Raw genomic sequence first — 18900 nt, 5'->3', positions numbered from 1 at the left:
AACACAGTATAGTGACCTACCTTCTTTTGGATAATATCAGGGAAAAACAACCTTCTTTTCCTCTTAAAAGTAACCTTGAACTACAGATTCTTTTTTTTTTTCCTCCTGGCTAGTTTTATTTTCCTCAATTAGCAGCTGCTGATTTCACCATGTAGCTCTATAATTATTTAACACCTGAGGGAGATGCCACTCCATTCCATGAAGGTATTTTAAGCAATGTCTGACCTTCCTGTAATTTCTAGTTTTTGGCTTTGGGGTATTTTTGTATTAGATCGTTCCTGATTCTCCTCTGTGCAATATTAAAGTGGTGCATGATAGTGCAGAAAACAGGGAGGAGATCACTGGGCAGAAAACAGCCCTTTGATTCAGCAAGTAGAAAGAAATCTTCCTCTCCAAAGATTATAAATTGTCTGTTTTCATCTTGGTGAAAGACAGAGGAGGAGGGGAATAAAGAATGAACCAGTTTACTTGCTGGTTATTTCCAATCATTTATTCCACATGGCCCTATTAGAAATTTTCTGCTGGTTGCACATGTTTTCACTCTGATGCCTTTCTCTAAAATTCTGTGTTGCACACCTGTGTTGCTTCACTTGGGCTTATATCAAAGCCAAGAATCTCTGTGCAGTTCTGCTCCCAGGATGTTAGGGGTTGGAAGAGAACCAAGGTGATCGAATCCAACCCTCATGCCAGAGCAGGACCACACAATCTAGCACAGATCACAGAGGAACACATCCACACAGGCCTTGAAAGCCTCCAGAGAAGGAGACTCCACAACCTCTCTGGGCAGCCTGTGCCAGTGCTCTGGGACCCTTACAATAAAGAAGTTCCCCTTTGTGTTGAGGCAGAACCTCTTTTGCTGCAACTTACACCCATTGCTCCTTGTCCTACCCCAGGGAGCAGTGAGCAGAGCCTGTGCCCTGACTCTTGATCAGTCCTCAGATGTTTATAAACATTCATTAAATCCCCTGTAAGTCTTCTCTTCTCCAAACTAAGCAGCCTCAAGTCTCTCAGCCTCTCATCAGCCATGCCCTCCAGTCCCCCAATCATCCTCATAGCCCTCCACTGGACCCTCTCCAGCAGATCCCTGTCACTGCTAGCTAAAACTGATTAACAGCTCTTTAATTGATGCTGCTACACCAGCCCTAGGCATGCCATGCTTTGACAGGAAAAGATAAGACACAAAAATTCAGCCTCACCTAGAGATTTTTCTTCAAAAACATTTCCATTACTTGCTGAAAATTGTTTGCTCCTACCCTAAATGCTTCCTATTTTCTTTAAAAGGAAAATATACTACATCCACAGGCTGGGAAAAATTGCTGGAAGAAAAGGATTTTATGAAATCTTTTTGTTGTTGAGAACAACTGAAATTGTGAAAAATAATCAGTTCAGATGTAGCTGGAAGGGTAACTAAACTTTCTATTGCCATAGCACTTCTTGCCATGGAGACCTTTAGTATCCTATCCCTAGGTAAGTCCACAAAAAGAAACATTCTTTGCTGCTATGAGCTTTCATCCTTGGCAGATCTGGGGAAGGAAGAAGCAGAGTGAAGGGAGGAAGCAGAAGGAGGAAGCAGAATGTGCAACAGGCACAAACTGTTAATCCTTCTGTTTCAAGCCAAAACAACCATCAGAACTAGCAATTTTGTGTGTATAAATAAAGACTGCTTTTATTTCCTTTTTGAAAGCTGTGAAAGCACTTGGTCCTATCTTGTTATTCGGTCAAGGAACCACAGAACTCCGTTCTTCTGTGAACAACTTGCACGCGTGAAAAGGGATCTGTTAAATGTTTAAATATAGGAAGCTGTGGGCAACTCTTCTGAGAAACAACAAGGAAACTATTGGTCTTGGCTCCAACCTGAAAGACAGGCAGAGGTTCCCAAACTCACAGATAGATAGGCCCCATCCCTGGAGGTGTTTAAGCCCAGGATGGATGAGGCAGTGACCATCCTGATCTAGGGTCCCTGCTCATGGCAGCGGGGTTGGAACTAGATGATCCTTGTGGTCCCTTCCAACCCAGAATGATTCTGTGATTCTAAGATAGTTATAGACAATATGGACTTGGGCAGCTGTCTTTTAAGCATTGAGTCAGGACCTAGCAAAAAAATCTTTTATTTCTGTCCCCACCCCCCCCACTTTTAATCCCTTTATTGGTAGCAGATAAAGCATCTCTTTGCTATTAGTTCTGTTTGTTCCTCAATCTCTGAAACCAGTTTTCTATTGCAATCATTTTCCAGATTTTGCATACTCAACCTCTGACAAATTTGCAAACATACCCACCCCCCCAGCCCTTTTTTTTGTCTTTTACTAGTTCAACAATTAGAAAGCCTCTAATAATTAGAAACTAAATAAAACTAAATAATTAAAACGGTTGCAAATTTATTATCGAACTCGTGCACACTTCTTGTTAACTGTGCTGGTTTGAGGCTAATTTTTACTGAGAGAAATTAAAGCTTTAGCTGTGAGAAGAAAAAACACAACAGTAATCTATATCCCTTAGTTTTCTGCTGAGAAAGACGACTAGTCAAAATACAGATAAGGCACTCACTTCTTACACACTGCTCAGCTTTCACTTCAGGCTGTGCCTTCTTTCTGTCAGTCTGGTCTCTATGGCTGACTCCACCTTTAACTCTCTAATCCACCTAACCCCTTTTTCCTCTAACCTCCTTGTCATCTCTTCTTGATATCTCACCTCAGATGTCCAGGTTTATCATGTGAGATATATGTGAGTCCATCTGATTATTTCTGAAGGGAGGGAAAGAGGGAGGGGGAAAGGGGTTTTTGGTCAGGAGGCCTCCCTGGGCACTTTGATTGTTTCTGGGAGGTGCATTGTGTTTCTGTGATACTTTTAATTTGTATATAACTGTATATGTTTATATATATTGTGCTAAGCTGTAAATATAGCTTCATTCTTTCATTTCCAGTTTGGCTGAGTCTAGCCTGGGTGATTTCATTAGAGTGGGGGGGCAGGTAATAACCAAATTGTCACATTAACAAACTGTGATCAACCCCTCTCCTATCAGGCACAGTGAGCAGGTAACACTAAGTTTAATTATGTTTCTCTCCAGTGTTGAGCCTTGCCATTTTCATTCTAGGTCAAATCAAAGAATCCATTCCTTAATTTCCAGCTTGGCTGAGTCTAGTCTGGGTGATTCCATAAGAGTAGGGGGGAGGGTAATACCCAAACTGTCACACTAACAAACTGTGATCAATCCCTTTTCTATCAGGCACAGCGAGCAGGTAATATTAATTTTAATTGAGAACCCCACTTGTCTTCATGCTATTTGGATCTTACTGAATGAATGCAACACTAGAAATTCCTCCCTCTAAGCCACATCTCCAAGTCTCCCATTCAAAAATACTCCTGACAGTTGTACTCAGGGATGGGACACAAGAGATGATCCTTGACAACTGCAACAGCTTCTTTCTCTGGGACAGCATTCCTTTTGTCCACAAGGTTTCCTATTTTGATATGGTTTCAGCTCTACATCAGTAAGGGAGCTACTAAATGGTTTATGGCAGGATTGATGCTGTAGATTTGATACGTGCTATGATTTGTGTCACTGATTTGAGCCTCAGCCACAAAGCTGCATTCTTTATCAAGAATGCTTGTAAATATAACATTGCCCTGAAGACATACAGCAGATAAATAATTCAGAGTTATTTATCTTTCCTGCTGTTTTCTTATACACCTACCACCCTTTTAGTGTTTAGCTGGCTTGGAAACTGTATTCTTTATGGCACTTCTAGAACAAAAATGTTTACTGACTGGCAGTAGACAATTTGCAGTGCAATACCATGGAAATAAACTGCTCCCCCACCATGCTCCATCTGCCTTTCTCTCTTGTCTGCTACCAGCCCAGAGAAGCCTTAGTTTGCTTTTTTGAGTACCTAAATTGTGATTTCATTCATTATTCCTTTTCTATCCCTATACCCCCTTGCCACGGGCTAAAATGCCATAGGCATCAGAAGACACAGGGAGAAGCTTGACACAAGCAAATTCCATCCTGGGCTGGCTCAGGAACAGTGTGGCCAGTAGGACAAGGGAGGTTATTCTGCCCCTGTACTCAGCACTGCTCAGGCCACATCTTGAGTACAGCATCCAGTTCTGGGCGCCTCAATTCAAGAGAGATGCTGAGGTGCTGGAAGGTGTCCAGAGAAGGGCAACAAAGCTGGTGAGGGGCCTGGAGCACAAACCCTATGAGGAGAGGCTGAGGGAGCTGGGGGTGTTTAGTCTAGAGAAGAGGAGACTCAGGGGTGACCTCATTGCTGTCTACAACTACCTGAAGGGACATTGTAGCCAGGTGGGGGTTGGCCTCTTTTGCCAGGCAACCAGCAATAGAACAAGGGGACACAGTCTCAAGTTATGCCAGGGAAAGTATAGGCTGGATGTTAGGAGGAATTTGTTGGCAGAGAGAGTGATTGGCACTGGAATGGGCTGCCCAGGGAGGTGGTGGAGGCACCATCCCTGGAGATGTTGAAGCAAAGCCTGGATGAGGCACTTAGTGCCACAGTCTGGTTGATTGGCCAGGGCTGGGTGCTGGGTTGGACTGGATGATCTTGGAGGTCTCTTCCAACCTGGCTGATTCTATGATTCAATCCAATTCAATCCATTTATTGCATTCCAAACATGTGGGTTTTATACCTTTCATCAGAAGGCTATAAACTGTATTAAACTATAATTGGTTACATGCACTTGCATTAGAAATTACATACTAATTGGCATAGACATTCATCATATTCTCTCAACAATACATACATTGTGTCTAAGCAATCCAAGTCAGCAGAGATAGGCAAAAACCACAGGCTGCAGCCTTACATTTGTTTATATTCGTTACACCATTCTCTAAGGTCATTCCAACCTTCTATTTTATCTCAACTCAGTACTTCTGAGCTTGTGCACGCCTGTCCATGGCTTATGTTCCAGTGTATAATATTCAGACAGTTCTATAGAATCACTACATTTAATATTAGTATTCCCAACACCCCATGATTTTGTTTTCCTTCCAGTTAGGATTCTCCTCAAGAATGTAAAGTGTTTAATGCTGCTGCTTTCTTCCATTTAGGGAGAAACTTGCAGAGGATCCTTGCTGGTTCATTTGCCATAGGATTCTCTTATCTTGCTCTAACAGCTTTAATGTCCTTTATGGTTTGTTGTCAGAGAGAAAAATCTATATATATTGCCAAAAAAAAAGTGTGATCTCTTGTGATTAGCTTTAATCTGAGCCTGAATCTTTTCACTGTCAAGTCAAGATTTTGCAAATCAAATCAGGAAATAGTCAGAATATTGCATTACTGTGCAGACTTTGACATTTCCTACATATGCTAGTTTGAAGCTAGCTGGAATACTTTGGTGAGAAGAATTAGATGCTAGGCTGTGAAAAGGAAACAATGCTGTTGTCTGCTGCACTCATAGACTTGCTGAGATGGATAAGAACAAGAACACAAACATAGATAACAGAGTTGCTCTCTGACTCTGGCTACCTGCACTTCTCCCTCTAACCTGCTGTCTGTGTAACTAATCCTTCTGCTTCCTAACCTCCCTGGCTGATTCTCCAAAATCACCTTGCACATAAAGCAAAGTCTGGGATAAGGTGGAGGGTTGGAAAGAAAGTGGAAAGGTGGTTGGGAGCTCCACAGCCTCCCTGGGCAACCTGTGCCAGTGTCTCACCACCCTCACTGCAAAGAACTCTTTCCTAACGTCTACTTTGAATCTCCCCTCTGACAGTTCAAACCCATTCCCCCTTGTCCTGTCATTACAAGACCTTGTCAGTAGTTCTTCCCCAGCCCTCCTGTAGGCCCCTTCAGATACTGGAAGGCCACTCTAAGGTCTTCTCAAAGCCTTCTCTTCTCCAGGCTCTTGTAGCCTGTCCTGGAGATAGTTTCATCTTTAAGAGCAAAGCTGTAGAGATACTGGATAGTTCTTTCAGACAGCCACTTAGATCAGGCTCAAGTCATCACTCTTTCTTCCCTACACTGTTCCATCCCTATTAATTCCACTGTTAATCTCACTATAAAAGGATGGGGAAGCAATTATAGCATCACATTACTGTATGCTCCTCTGCATTAACTGCATGTCCTGCTCCCTCCTCAGTTTTCCCAGCTAAAGAAATGGTCTTTGCTGGTAGGTCACAGCCACCTCTGGATTTAAAAAGGATTAAAAAAATCACCTTGTTCAGCATCCCTACATCAAGATCTTTTGCAGCAGGAGTGGTACAGTCACATGCCAGAGACAAGCAGGAAGATTTGATTTCTGTAGCTTTCATTAACATTGAGAAAGATTTTGTGGACTCAATCAAGTACACACCCAGGGACCATCAAGAGCCCACAGAAGTCTAGGCAAAAGTTGTAAGTGTAGTTTACCTGGGCAGCAGCCTACTGTATAGGGTCATTTGAAAGAACAAAGTTTGCAAGACCTTGGTTATTTCAGTGTTCTTGTTACTGTCACATCTGAAATCCAGTGCTGCAATTAATGTCAGGGACAGCCAAGAGAAGAGAGCTGCTTAATGGAGTGTTAGTGCAATTTATACTGCTATGCTTGTTTTGTTTCAAGGAATTTTGGAGCCAGTTATATTTTTCACTGACTTCTGTAGAGCCACATAAGCTATTTCCAAATGAGCACCAACATCTGAATCTCCTGGCATCATTACTTTATTAAATATAAAACTTTGAATCCTGCTGACTGTCAAAATCTTCAGGCCAGTGAACAAAAGGATGTTATTCCATCACAGAATAGAGAAAATTGATACTAACTGAAATAAAAATCTCTTAAAAGGTTTAAAAATGTGACATGATTACTACATAAAAATGGAAGCAGAGAAGAATGACTGTTCAGCTGCCTCCTCCTGGAGGTACAGATCTTCTAATCTAATGGCTTCCAAGGAAACAATGTTTTAAAACAGATTCCTGGCTGAAAACAAGGATGCTATGTTTCAATAAATTATAGAGTCATAGAATCAGCCAGGTTGGAAGAGACCTCCAAGATCATCCAGTCCAACCTAGCACCCAGCCCTAGCCAGTCAACCAGACCATGGCACTGAGTGCCTCAGCCAGGCTTTGCTTCAACACCTCCAGGGATGGTGACTCCACCACCTCCCTGGGCAGCCCATTCCAATGCCAATCACTCTCTCTGCCAACAACTTCCTCCTAACATCCACCCTAGACCTACCCTGCCACAACTTGAGACTGTGTCCCCTTGTTCTATTGCTGGTTGCCTGGCAGAAGAGACCAACCCCACCTGGCTACAGCCTCCCTTCAGGTAGTTGTAAACAGCAACGAGCTCTGCCCTGAGCCTCCTCTTCTGCAGGCTGCACACCCCCAGCTCCCTCAGCTGAGCTGGAAATTGAGGAATGAAGCTGTATTTACAGCTCAGCACAATATACAGGCATATATATACAAATATATACAGTTATATACAAATTAAAAGTATCACAGATACACAATAACTTTCTCAGGAAGTCCCTAGGAGGGCTTCTGACCCAAACCCCCTTCCCCCGCTCCCTCTTTCCCTCCCTTCAGGAATAACCAGATCAGCCCATGTATATCTCACATGATAAATCTGGAGATCTGAGGTGAGATGTCAAAAAGAGACTACAAGAAAGTTAGAGGAAAAAGGGGTTAGGTGGATTAGAGAGGTAAAGGCAGAGTCAGCCACAAAGACCAGACCACCAGAGAGAAGGCACAGCCTGAAGTAAGAGCTACCTGAGCAGCATGTGAGAAGTGTCTTATCTATATCTTGACTAGTTGTGTTTCTCAGCAGAAAACTAAGTGATATAGGGTGCATGCAGGTTATTTCTTTCTTCTCACAGCTAAGGATTTCATTTCTCTTAGTAGAATATTTCTGTTAGTCTCAAACCAGCACAGGATTTTAAACGGACAGAGTGGAGCCACACAAAGAGACTGGAAACCAAAGTAATGCTCCAATTGAAGGGGGAAAAAAAGAAAGAAAGATGTTTGAAAGTTTAGCTTACATAGACATATGAAAAATTGCTAATTCTCACTTTAATTCCCACAGAAAACATATCCAGCCCTTTTAGGTCTGTCTGTCTTTTGTTTATAAATGTGTTTGCAGTTTCTGGTGGCAATTGTTTAATTCCACTATTGCAAGGAGAAACTTTCATCTTGAAAGATTTATCACTTGTCCTTTGGTTTCTGTGAAAGGCTTCTGTCAGAAGGTCTTTGATGAAAAAAAGAACCTCACAGAGCCTTTTTTTGTAGCTTCAGAAGTTCAAAGCTGTTTGGTAATGCATTGACTTTATCAGTGCTGTGCTAACATTACATTGTAGAGTGGGTATTTCCAGTTGTCTGGTTTAAGCAGTTACAGTTCTTCTCTCAGTCTCATGTGAAATAACTCTAACTCCCTTCCTTCCAATATGATTTTAAACTTCCAGTTCAGCAAGAGTATGAATTGGTTAAGAGTTTTTCAGCTGACTTACATTCTCTTGGAGTTCTGTATTTCAGAGGTGATGTAAATTTCTCATACCTGTGCTAGGGAAACCTGTGTAAAATTCAGTAACTGCCTACAGCCTTCTACAGAGGTAGGTGGTGTATGAATGGCCTGTTGCTGAAGGCAAAGGGAACCCAGGTAAAAGTGAGTCATCCCACAGAATAAACTCAGCTTTTAATCTGCACTCTATCCTTTCCAGTGCTTTCCAGCTTGTTTTGCACCTTGGACCCGAGTAAGGTATTTGACTCTGTCCCACAGGACATCCTGGTCACCAAACTGGCAACACACAGACTGGATGGGTGGAGCACTGCTGGATAAGGAATTGGCTGGGTGGGGGCATGCAGAGAGTGGTGATCAAGGGCACAATGTCCACCCAGAGGCCAGCACCAAGTGGCATCCCTCAGGGGTCAGTGCTGGCACCAGTGCTGTGTGACATCTTTGTCAGGGATATGGACAGAGGAATCAGTGCACCCTCAGCAAGTGTGCAGATGGCACCAAGCTGTGTGGCACAGTCTACATGCTACAGGGCAGGGATCCATCCAGAGAGACCTGTGCAGGCTGCAGAAGTGGGCCTAGGACAACCTCATGACATGCAAAAGGACCAAGTGTAAGGTCATGAATGTGAGTCAGGCAATCCCAAGGACAAGTCCAGGCTGGGTGGGAAATGGCTGAGAGCAGCCCTGAGGAAAAGGACCTAGGGGTCTGGGGTGATGAAAAGCTCAACATGAGCCTGCAGTGTGAGTGCAGCCCAGACAGCAACTGTGGACTGGGCTGCAGCAAGAGCAGTGTGGGAAGCAGGGCAAGGGAGGGGATTCTGTCCCTTGACTCTCCTCAGACCCCACCTGGAGTCCTGTGTGCAGTTCTGGAGCCCCCAGCACAAAAAGGACATGGAAATGTTGGAGTGAGTCCAGAGGAAGGCCACAAAGATGCTCAGAGGGCTGCAGCAGCTCTGCTATGAGGACAGGCTGAGAGAGTTGGGGCTCTGCAGCCTGCAGAAGAGAAGGCTTCAAGGAGACCTCACAGTGGCCTTCCAGTATCTGAAGGGGACCTACAGGAAAGCTGGGGAGGGACTATTGACAAGATCTCGTAATGACAGGATGAAGGCTAAAGTGGCAGAGGGGAGATTGAAAGTAGCTGTTAGGAAAGAGTTCTTTGCAGTGAGGGTGGTGAGACACTGGCACAGGCTGCCCAGGGAGGTTGTGGCTGCTCCCTTCTTGGAGGTGTTCAAGGCCAGGTTGGATGAGTCCTTGAGCGACCTGCTCTAGTGGGAGGTGTCCCTGCCTATGGCAGGGGGTTGGACCTTGATCATCCTTGAGATCTCTTCCAATCTAAACCATTCTATGAGTCTATGATTGTCTGTCTCCACGAGTATACCATCTGGTTCTCCAGTCGAGTACGTTATCCTCAAGAGCAGCTATCAGAACAAAGAGCATCATAACCACACAGTGACAGCACTGGACCACTCCATTCAATCAGCTGAATTCTTAGTCTCAAGTCTTTGATTTCAGTACATTTTCTCCTAAAATTAACATAATCCATTGTACATTTACACCTATAATCACCTTCATTTCCCTCTGATACTGTGTTTCCTTTGTTCAGACCTTCTAAAGGAACTTCAAAGGACTAACACTAGAAATCAATATTTCTCTGTAGCTATTAAGTAATGTAATTGCAAAATAATTGTATTCTTATAATGCTTTCCACACTAACTCTTCAATCACCCTGGGTCTTTTGAAGTCTAATATTGATGTTATAATTTATAAATAAATGAACTACACTGTTGTCAGGTAGGCATAGCAGGTGGGAGAGGTCAATTTTTTTTTTGAGCTTGTAGATTTTCAAACTAAAATGCAAATATAAAGTAGTAGAGCTCAAGATTTTATCAATTATTTTGTCCCTCTACCTCAAGATATCCCATAATATCTAATGCACACTTTATGGGTCTGACCCCTGGTTGAAAAATGGATGTGACCAAACCAGCACATCAACACAAAAATCTGGGATAACCACTCAATTATCATTAATTTGCAATGCAGAGTCATCAGTATAACATTACGATTAGCAATCCTGGCTGCATCGAGCTATGGCACATTGTGCTAGTTTGAGCCTAGCTGGAACGCTTTGGTGAGAAGAATTAGATTACAGGCTGTGAGGAGGACACAATGGTGATGTCTACCTCACTCGTAGACTTGCTGAGTGTGATGATTTGGGTGTTACCCGCCCCCCCCACACTTTAGAAAGCACCCAGACTAGACTCAGCCAGCTCTGGGAATATGAATGAAGCTTATATTTACAGCTGGCACAATAGACAAGCAGAGATTTACAGTATAGACAGTTATAGACAGAAATAGACAAGGTAAAAGGTAATACAGAAAACACAACTCCCTCCCAGAAACCTGAGTCCCCAGGAGGGGCTCTCAACCACCCCTAAACCTTCCCCCTGCTGCTCTCAACCTTACCCCAGTCCCAAGGAAGAATGGAGGTTCAGCCAAGAGGTTAAGAATCAAAGGTGAGTGGAAGGTGAGGTTAGGGAGATGCAGTTCAGTCAGAAGCCCAAGGCAGAGTGCCAGACAAAATGGTGAGAGTGTTATCTAATGTTTTCCTTTCTTCCTCAGCAAGACTGAGGGGAGTTGACATCACCATTGTTTTCCTTTCACAGCCTGTAATCTAGTTCTTCTCACCAAAACATTCTACCCTGCTTCAAACTAGCACACTGAGATGGATAATAACACAAACATAGATAACAGAAATGCTGTCTGGGCTTTGGGCTGAACTTTCTCTCTCTCTGCCGTCTGTGTGACCAATCCACCTGCTTCCTGGCCCCCCATACTACCTTAAACATAAGGCAAGATCTGGGGTAAGGTAGAGGAGTGGAAGGTGGAAGGGTGGTTGAGAGCCCCTCCTGGGGACTTAGGTTTCTGGGAGGGCTGTTGTGTTTCTGTATTACATTTTAACTTGTCTATTTCTGTCTATAACTGTACATCCCTTCAGGTAGTTGTAGACAGCAATGAGATCATCCCATGATATTTCATCTCCTCTATTTCTCTACAAAAGAAAGCCTGCAAAAACCTCATCTATGTGCCATGCAGAGTTCATGCAGTATTTTGCTACCCATCTTCCACAGACTTAGAAAGAAAAAACAGTCTGGATTTCTTTGTAACTAAAAAGCTCCACGTTTGGCATCCCTTCCCTTTGTAGTTGCATTAACATGTAATTGCTCATTACACTTCAGTAATCACTTTCGCGGAACCGCATTACAAACAGTTTTTGCCAACCTTTTAATGAGCCATTCACTGGGAGAGGCAGGGCTGCTGCACAGTAAGCCTTCAACTGTAGCAACTCAATCTTCCTCTGCTTTCTCCCAGCCTTCCCCGGAAACAGGATCCTTGGTTTCTGCACTTGCATAATTGCATGGTTTGGATTATTTATTCCTATTGTAAAAAGCCTGGAGAAGAGGAGGCTCAGGGCAGACCTCATTGCTGTCTACAACTACCTGAAGGGAGGCTGTAGCCAGGTGGGGTTGGCCTCTTCTGCCAGGCAACCACCAATAGAAACAGGGGATACAGTCCAAAGCTGTGGCAGGGGAGGTCTAGCCTGGATGCTAGGAGGAAGTTGTTGGCAGAGAGAGTGATTGGCATTGGAATGGGCTGCCCAGGGAAGTGGTGGAGTCACTGTCCCTGGAGGTGTTGAAGCAAAGCCTGGATGAGGCACTTAGTGCCATGGTCTAGTTGACTGGATAGGGCTGGGTGCTAGGTTGGACTGATCTCTGAGGTCTCTTCCAACCTGGTTGATTCTATGATTATTATTATTATCTAAATTTTCACCTTCCTATGTTTCCTTACCTACATCATGTTTTGGGGGAGAAAGATCTCACCTACCTCCAGGGCTCTCTTGCTTCTAAAATTAAATCATTAACAAGCTTATCCAAGTCTCTAACAGAAGTTACAGAGGCAGCAGTACTTTCACTTGAGACTTGTCCAGTGCATCACCATCCACTCCTTTTCCCTGTGACTGCAAAGCCTCGCCTGCTTCTATGAATCCTTTTGAAGTGGCAGATTAGTTTTGTACTGGGCTTGCTGTAGCTAGGGCTAGGTTGGACTGGATGATCTTGGAGGCCTCTCCAACTTAGTTGAATCTGCAAAGTAGTTTCAGGCTGTTTTATTTGTCGTGTCACTCTCACTTTGCTCACTACCCATAATAAAGAGTTTCTTAGCAGTCAAAAAACAAACACAACAGTGTATAGTCATGGTTAAATTTAATAGTCATAAGTTGGCATGATCATGTTTCACACAGGGAAAAAAAAGTGAATCAGAATCTCTTATCTCCATTTCTGTTATTGAGCTTGGAGCTACTGATACTGAGCAGCATCACTGAGTGGTTATATGTTTGAACTGAAATGTCATTGTTTGAGCAGCCTGTTGCACATTATTAATGCCTTGAGAATTTTTCAATTTCCCAGATCAGTTCTGCAACAATCAAACAGTTACTGCAGGGGGAAAAAACATACTTTGAGGCAGTTAAGAGGACAAGCAGACCTCACAAAACCACAAACCTCCTGGAACCTCTTTAGGCAGTAACAAATTTCACTATCTCCCACCTTATTTACTGTGAAGAAAAGTCCTAATGTGGTTGTGTGGGGGAGGAATGTATAAAAACACACCTAAGAAAATAAATACTAGAAAACTCCAAAGACACAATAGTTACAATAGTTAAAGCTCAGTAGGATTTCTCTTGGCTACAGAGACTGTACTCTGTAGAAGCATGAGTAAACTTACAATATAAAGGGAACCCAGGAGCAAAGAAAACATGCACAGCAGTCTGAGAAGAAAATAAGTTTGCTTGCTGTTTGCAGCTATCCCTTCTGCTAAATTATTCTTACAATTTTATGCACTATGCTTTTGTCACAGTATCATCAAGGTTGGAAGAGACCTCACAGATCATCAAGTCCAACCCTTTACCACAGAGCTCAAGGCCAGACCATGGCACCAAGTGCCACGTCCAACCCTGCCTTGAACAGCCCCAGGGACGGCGACTCCACCACCTCCCCGGGCAGCCCATTCCAGTGTCCAATGACTCTCTCAGTGAAGAACTTTCTCCTCACCTCCAGCCTAAATTTCCCCTGGTGCAGCCTGAGGCTGTGTCCTCTTGTTCTGGTGCTGGCCACCTGAGAGAAGAGAGCAACCTCCTCCTGGCCACAACCACCCCTCAGTTAGTTGTAGACAGCAATAAGGTCTGCCCTGAGCCTCCTCTTCTCCAGGCTAACCAATCCCAGCTCCCTCAGCCTCTCCTCGTAGGGCTGTGCTCAAGGCCTCTCCCCAGCCTCGTCGCCCTTCTCTGGACACGCTCAAGCATCTCAATGTCCCTCCTAAACTGGGGGGCCCAGAACTCAACACAGCACTCAAGATGTGGTCTAACCAGTGCAGAGTACAGGGTCAGAATGACCTCCCTGCTCCTGCTGGCCACACCATTCCTGATGCAGGCCAGGATGCCACTGGCTCTCTTGGCCACCTGGGCACACTGCTGGCTCATGTTCAGGAAAGTATCAATCAGCACCCCCAGATCCCTCTCTGTTTGGCTGCTCTCCAGCCACTCTGACCCCAGTCCTTCATCAAAAGCATGCCTCAGGTATAAGACTCTCCCAGAAATTAGAGGGGCATGTGAGTAAAGGAAGTCGGGTTACATTGGGCAACATTTTCACAGTTATCTATTCAAAGAGTCAGAAATTCAAGACATGGGAAGGCAATAATTAGTTTCACTGGTATATGGCCATGTGCTGCTGAGACACTCCCCCCAAATGAAATTGTTGGGTTGTTTAGCCTGGAGAAGAGGAGGCTCAGGGCAGAGCTCATTGCTGTCTACAACTACCTAAAGGGAGGTTGTAGCCAGGTGGGGGTTGGTCTCTTCTGCCAGGCATCCAGCAACAGAACAAGGGGACACAGTCTCAAATTGTGCTGGGGAAGGTCTAGGCTGGATGTTAGAAGGAAGTTGTTGTCAGAGAGAGTGATTGGCATTGGAATGGGCTGCCCAGGGAGGTGGTGAAGTCACTGTCCCTGGAGGTGTCCAAGAAAAGCCTGCATGAGGCACTTAGTGTCACAGTCTAGTTGACTGGCTAGGGCTGGGTGCTAGGTTGGACTGATCTTGGAAGTCTCTTCCAACCTGGTTGATTTTATTATTATAATTATTATCATTATCTAAATTTTCACCTTCCTATGTTTCCTTACCTACATCATGTTTTGAGGGAGAAAGATCTCACCTACCTCCAGGGCTCTCTTGCTTCTAAAATTAAATTGGTAACAAGCTCATCCAAATCTCTAACAGAAGCTACAGAGGCAGCAGTACTTCCACCTGAGACTTGTTCAGTGCATTACCATCCACTCCTTTTTCCTGTGGCTGTGCAAAGCCTGGCCTGCTTCTATGAATCCTTTTGAAGTGGCAGATTAGTTCTATATAGGGCTTGCTGTGGCAACACCCTGCAGCATTGTTGATTCTGCCTTCTTATTCAGTTCTTGCTAGCCTTTGTAAGTTCAGGAGAGTTACCATCCTGGAGAATGTCTAACCCACTTTGAAGTTCAGTACTGAAGGCACAGACTGGGCTATTTTCACCATTCTACTTTAAGTTCTTTGCTTCCATTTAAATTGGTTTATGTATTTCAGTTCATGCTAGTTTAACCAAAGTGCCTAGAAAGTTGCTGCACAGTCACACTCTGAGGATGGGTATTGCCTAAACCTTTTCCATTTGGTTTGTTGCCTCAATGCATTTCTTTGGACTCCTCGGTGTTATTTCAGTATTTATGAGCAGCCTACGAGCTAAAAGCTACCTAACAATTTGCAGAACAGTCCCTCAGGAGGCAGGAATAAAATGCTAATTAGGGTATCTTGTAGGGCTGTGAGTAAAAGGACTGAAAGGCACAGGAACTAAAGCACTGAGAAGCATATGAAGGAGGATTGAACTGCCTGTATGTGAGCCCTGGAGGTCACAAGCATGCAGTGATCACACTGTGCACAAAACCAGGGGTTGCTCATGTGGTGTGCAGATAGAAACTGAGCAGAACTTGCACACTTCAGTGCTTCAGAAAAGGTGTATAGAGGTTTTCTAGGGAAATGATGGTCTGAATAAACATTAACAAGCCCTGAGCTGTTGCATGAAAAATTATACATGTAGACCACACCCTAAGTCTAAGAAAAGCACAGAGCTTTCCTCTTCCATAAGCATTTACACATGCTTACTGGTGGACACACTACTGGTTTGCCATTTTCTCCCTACTTGGGTTCCTTTTGTGCCCAGAGCTGACAGGAAATTGCATGTGCAGTCTTATCAGCTACTGCAGGAAACTATGGCCAGTAGGACAAGGGAGGTTAATCTTCCCTTGGACTCAGCACTGGTCAGGCCACACCTTGAGTGCTGTGTCCAGTTCTGGGCTCCTCAATTCAAGAGAGATGTTGAGGTGCTGGAACGAGTCCAGAGAAGGGCAACAAAGCTGGTGAGGGACCTGGAACACAAACCCTATGAGGAGAGGCTGAGGGAGCTGGGGGTGTGCAGCCTGCAGAAGAGGAGGCTCAGGGGTGACCTCATTGCTGTCTACAACTACCTGAAGGGAGGCTGTAGCCAGGTGGAGTTGGTCTCTTCTGCCAGGCAACCAGCAACAGAACAGGGGGACACAGTCTCCAGTTGTACCAGGAGAGGTATAGGCTGGATGTTCAGAGGAAGTTCCTGGCAGAGAGAGTGATTGGCATTGGAATGGGCTGCCCAGGGAGGTGGTGGAGTCACCATCCCTGGAGGTGTTTGAGCAAAGCCTGGATGAGACACTTAGTGCCATGGTCTAGTTGACTGGCTAGGGCTGGGTGCTAGGTTGGACTGGATGATCTTGGAGGTCTCTTCCAACCTGGTTGATTTTATGATTCAATTCTAATAATGTATTACAGAGATGCTAGTCAATGATTTTAGAGAGTTAGGACCAGGGAGGAAGTATTAAAATATAAGAAACATCACTTAATATAATTGCATTACTCTTATTCCTGACAAGCCTGCTGCCCTGCTCCTCAAGACCTTCCATAATCTGGGAAGGATAATTATTGCCAGTCCCTGACCTGGTCATTCTGAGCAATGCAACCTCCACCTGCCAGAGCATCCCTTTTGAGCAGTTTATTGTCCACCTTGCACCTTGTCCAACAGTGCTTATGACAGGGTTCAACATTCAGGCAGAGAATGAAATTACTTTCTCCTGTTGCAGTCCTTCAGTACTAAGTGCCCTCAAACCCTTTCAATGCAAGAACATTATTTTTTCCTTTCCTGTTCCACACACTACAACCTGAAGTTCCTGGGACACACTTGTAAATAGTATAAGGTAAGAAAACTACATTTAAATGACTTCTCAGAGGACTTAAGGAAAAGAGAAGTAGTCTAAAAGTACTCCTTGTGTTGAAAAGTATTTCGAACATAGCAATATGTTGATTGGACAGGGCTGGGTGCTAGGTTGGACTGGTTCAGCTTGGAGGTCTCTTCCAACCTGATTGATTCTGTGACACGTATCTAGTTTGAAGCTAGCTAGAATGTTTTGGTGAGAAGGATCAGATCACAAGCTGTGAAAGAGTAACAAATGGTGATGTCTACTTCACTCATAGGCATGCTGGATGTATAAGAACAAGAATCCAAACATAGCTAAGAGAGTTGCTCTCTGCCTGAGCTCTGGGCTGCATTTTCCTCTCTAACCTCACCCTCTGTCCCTCTGATTAATCCACTTTGATTCCTAATCCCCCTGGCCAACCCTCCATTCTTCCTTGGGGCACAAGGCAACATCTGGGGTAAGGCTGAGGGGTGGGAGAAGGTGGAAGGCCAGTTGGGAGCCCCTCCTGGGAACTCAGGTTTCTGGGAGGGCTGTTATGTTTCTGCATTACCTTTTACCTTGTATATTTCTGTCTATAACTGTAAATATCTGCTTATATATTGAGCTAAGCTGTAAATATAAGCTTCAATTAACTTCCAGAGATGGCTGAGTCTAGTCTGGGTGATTTCCAAAGTGAGGGGGGACAGGGAACACCCAAACCACCACAGGTTTCTTCCATCATTTAGAACAAAATGGAAACAGGTTGTCCAAGACTATAATTTTCATGATGTGATCTCATACCTTTTTCATCAGTTTCTCTGTTTTAGGCATTGGAAATTCTACATAGAAAAAGTCACTGCTTCATGCACAGCTCAGTTTAATCAAAAATCCAATTTTCTATCAAAACCAGTTTGATGGGGGGGGGGGGGGCAATATTGGGCAGTGTTTCAACAGTCAGAGATAGACTTTATATCACCAGAAAAAAAGTTTCTGGCCAGCACTTTCAGAATAAAGTTCTATCTATGGAACAGGATAAGCCTTCTCAGTTGCATTTCTTCATAGCAGCTGAGGCTGATAGCTTTGAAAAGTATTACAGTGCAGAGCTCTCCTCTGATAACTGTATTGTAAAGGAATAACATTTATATCTACCATGGAACTGTTTCAACGTTTCAGAAATACTGAATTGCATGTGCCATTGCACAGAGCTGATACAAAGCTGTTTCAGGGATTCATCAGCATGATTTAGTGATGTGTAGCCTCAGGGAGGAGAAAGAGAAAAAGAAAAGGGAAGGCCATGGGGTTTAAATTACTAACAGTTTCAGCTGCAGAGTTAACTGTTCAACAGTGCAAAACAGCATAGTGAAAATAAACTGAATCTACCCTTGAACACACAGAAAAAAGGACTCATGCCTGGACCCATGAGTTTTAAGCACTGCTAAAGTACAGCAGAGAATGGGAATTGGGAAAAGGAGAAAAGACCCACAAGTTGAAGTGAAAATTGATTTAGGGAAGTATCAATATCAGTACAAGATATAGAAAGTTATATAAGGAAGTATCAATATCAGTACAAAATATAGAAAGTTATATTCAGCTCACCAGGAGTGCAGTAGTCACAAGGCAATCCTCAAGAGCAGGAAAGGAGAGCAAAGCAGGCTGTATGAGAAAGCTCCCTTCTTAGCAAACTTCCTCCTTTATACCATGTCATGCTCATGGTATGGGATACACCTGTGAAGCAACTCAGAACTGCTGGTGGCACTCAGCTCATGGCCAGCTGTGATTCTGTCCCAGCAAAATGGGAACAGCCTCCTATTCTACTTTTCTCTCCCTTAATAGTCTCTTAATCATAGAATCATAGAATCAACCAGGTGGGAAGAGACCTCCAAGATCATCCAGTCCAACCTAGCGCCCAGCCCTGTCCTCAATCTCCCTTATGATATGATTCAAAAATAGTTAAATCCATTTGAATTCTTCTATTTTCTTTCTAGTCCAGGGATCACTATTTCATATGCAGCTCTTTCAGCAAGTCCTGCACTGCCTCTTTCTTTCTTGCCTTCAAAGAATTCTCCTCAAGCAAATTTACTAAGCCACATGCTTGGCATTCTCATAACAGTACATAATTTCCAGTGCATTTTAA

At 43.9% G+C, this 18900-nt stretch overlaps 1 long non-coding RNA gene across 2 annotated transcripts in view; it reads right to left on the bottom strand.

Moving 5' to 3' along the window:
- The window catches only part of LOC135180286 (uncharacterized), a 118490-nt gene extending 100040 nt beyond the window's left edge, over positions 1–18450 (bottom strand). For both annotated transcript variants that reach the window (XR_010304363.1, XR_010304364.1), the window contains exon 1: positions 18363–18450. This is a non-coding gene — a long non-coding RNA (uncharacterized LOC135180286). The remainder of the gene's footprint in view (positions 1–18362) is intronic.
- Positions 18451–18900: the final 450 nt, after the last annotated feature.

The sequence above is a fragment of the Pogoniulus pusillus genome, chromosome 13 (genome assembly GCF_015220805.1).
Source record: "Pogoniulus pusillus isolate bPogPus1 chromosome 13, bPogPus1.pri, whole genome shotgun sequence".
Taxonomy (NCBI): Eukaryota; Metazoa; Chordata; class Aves; order Piciformes; family Lybiidae; genus Pogoniulus; species Pogoniulus pusillus.
This window is presented reverse-complemented; position numbering and strand designations above follow the sequence as displayed.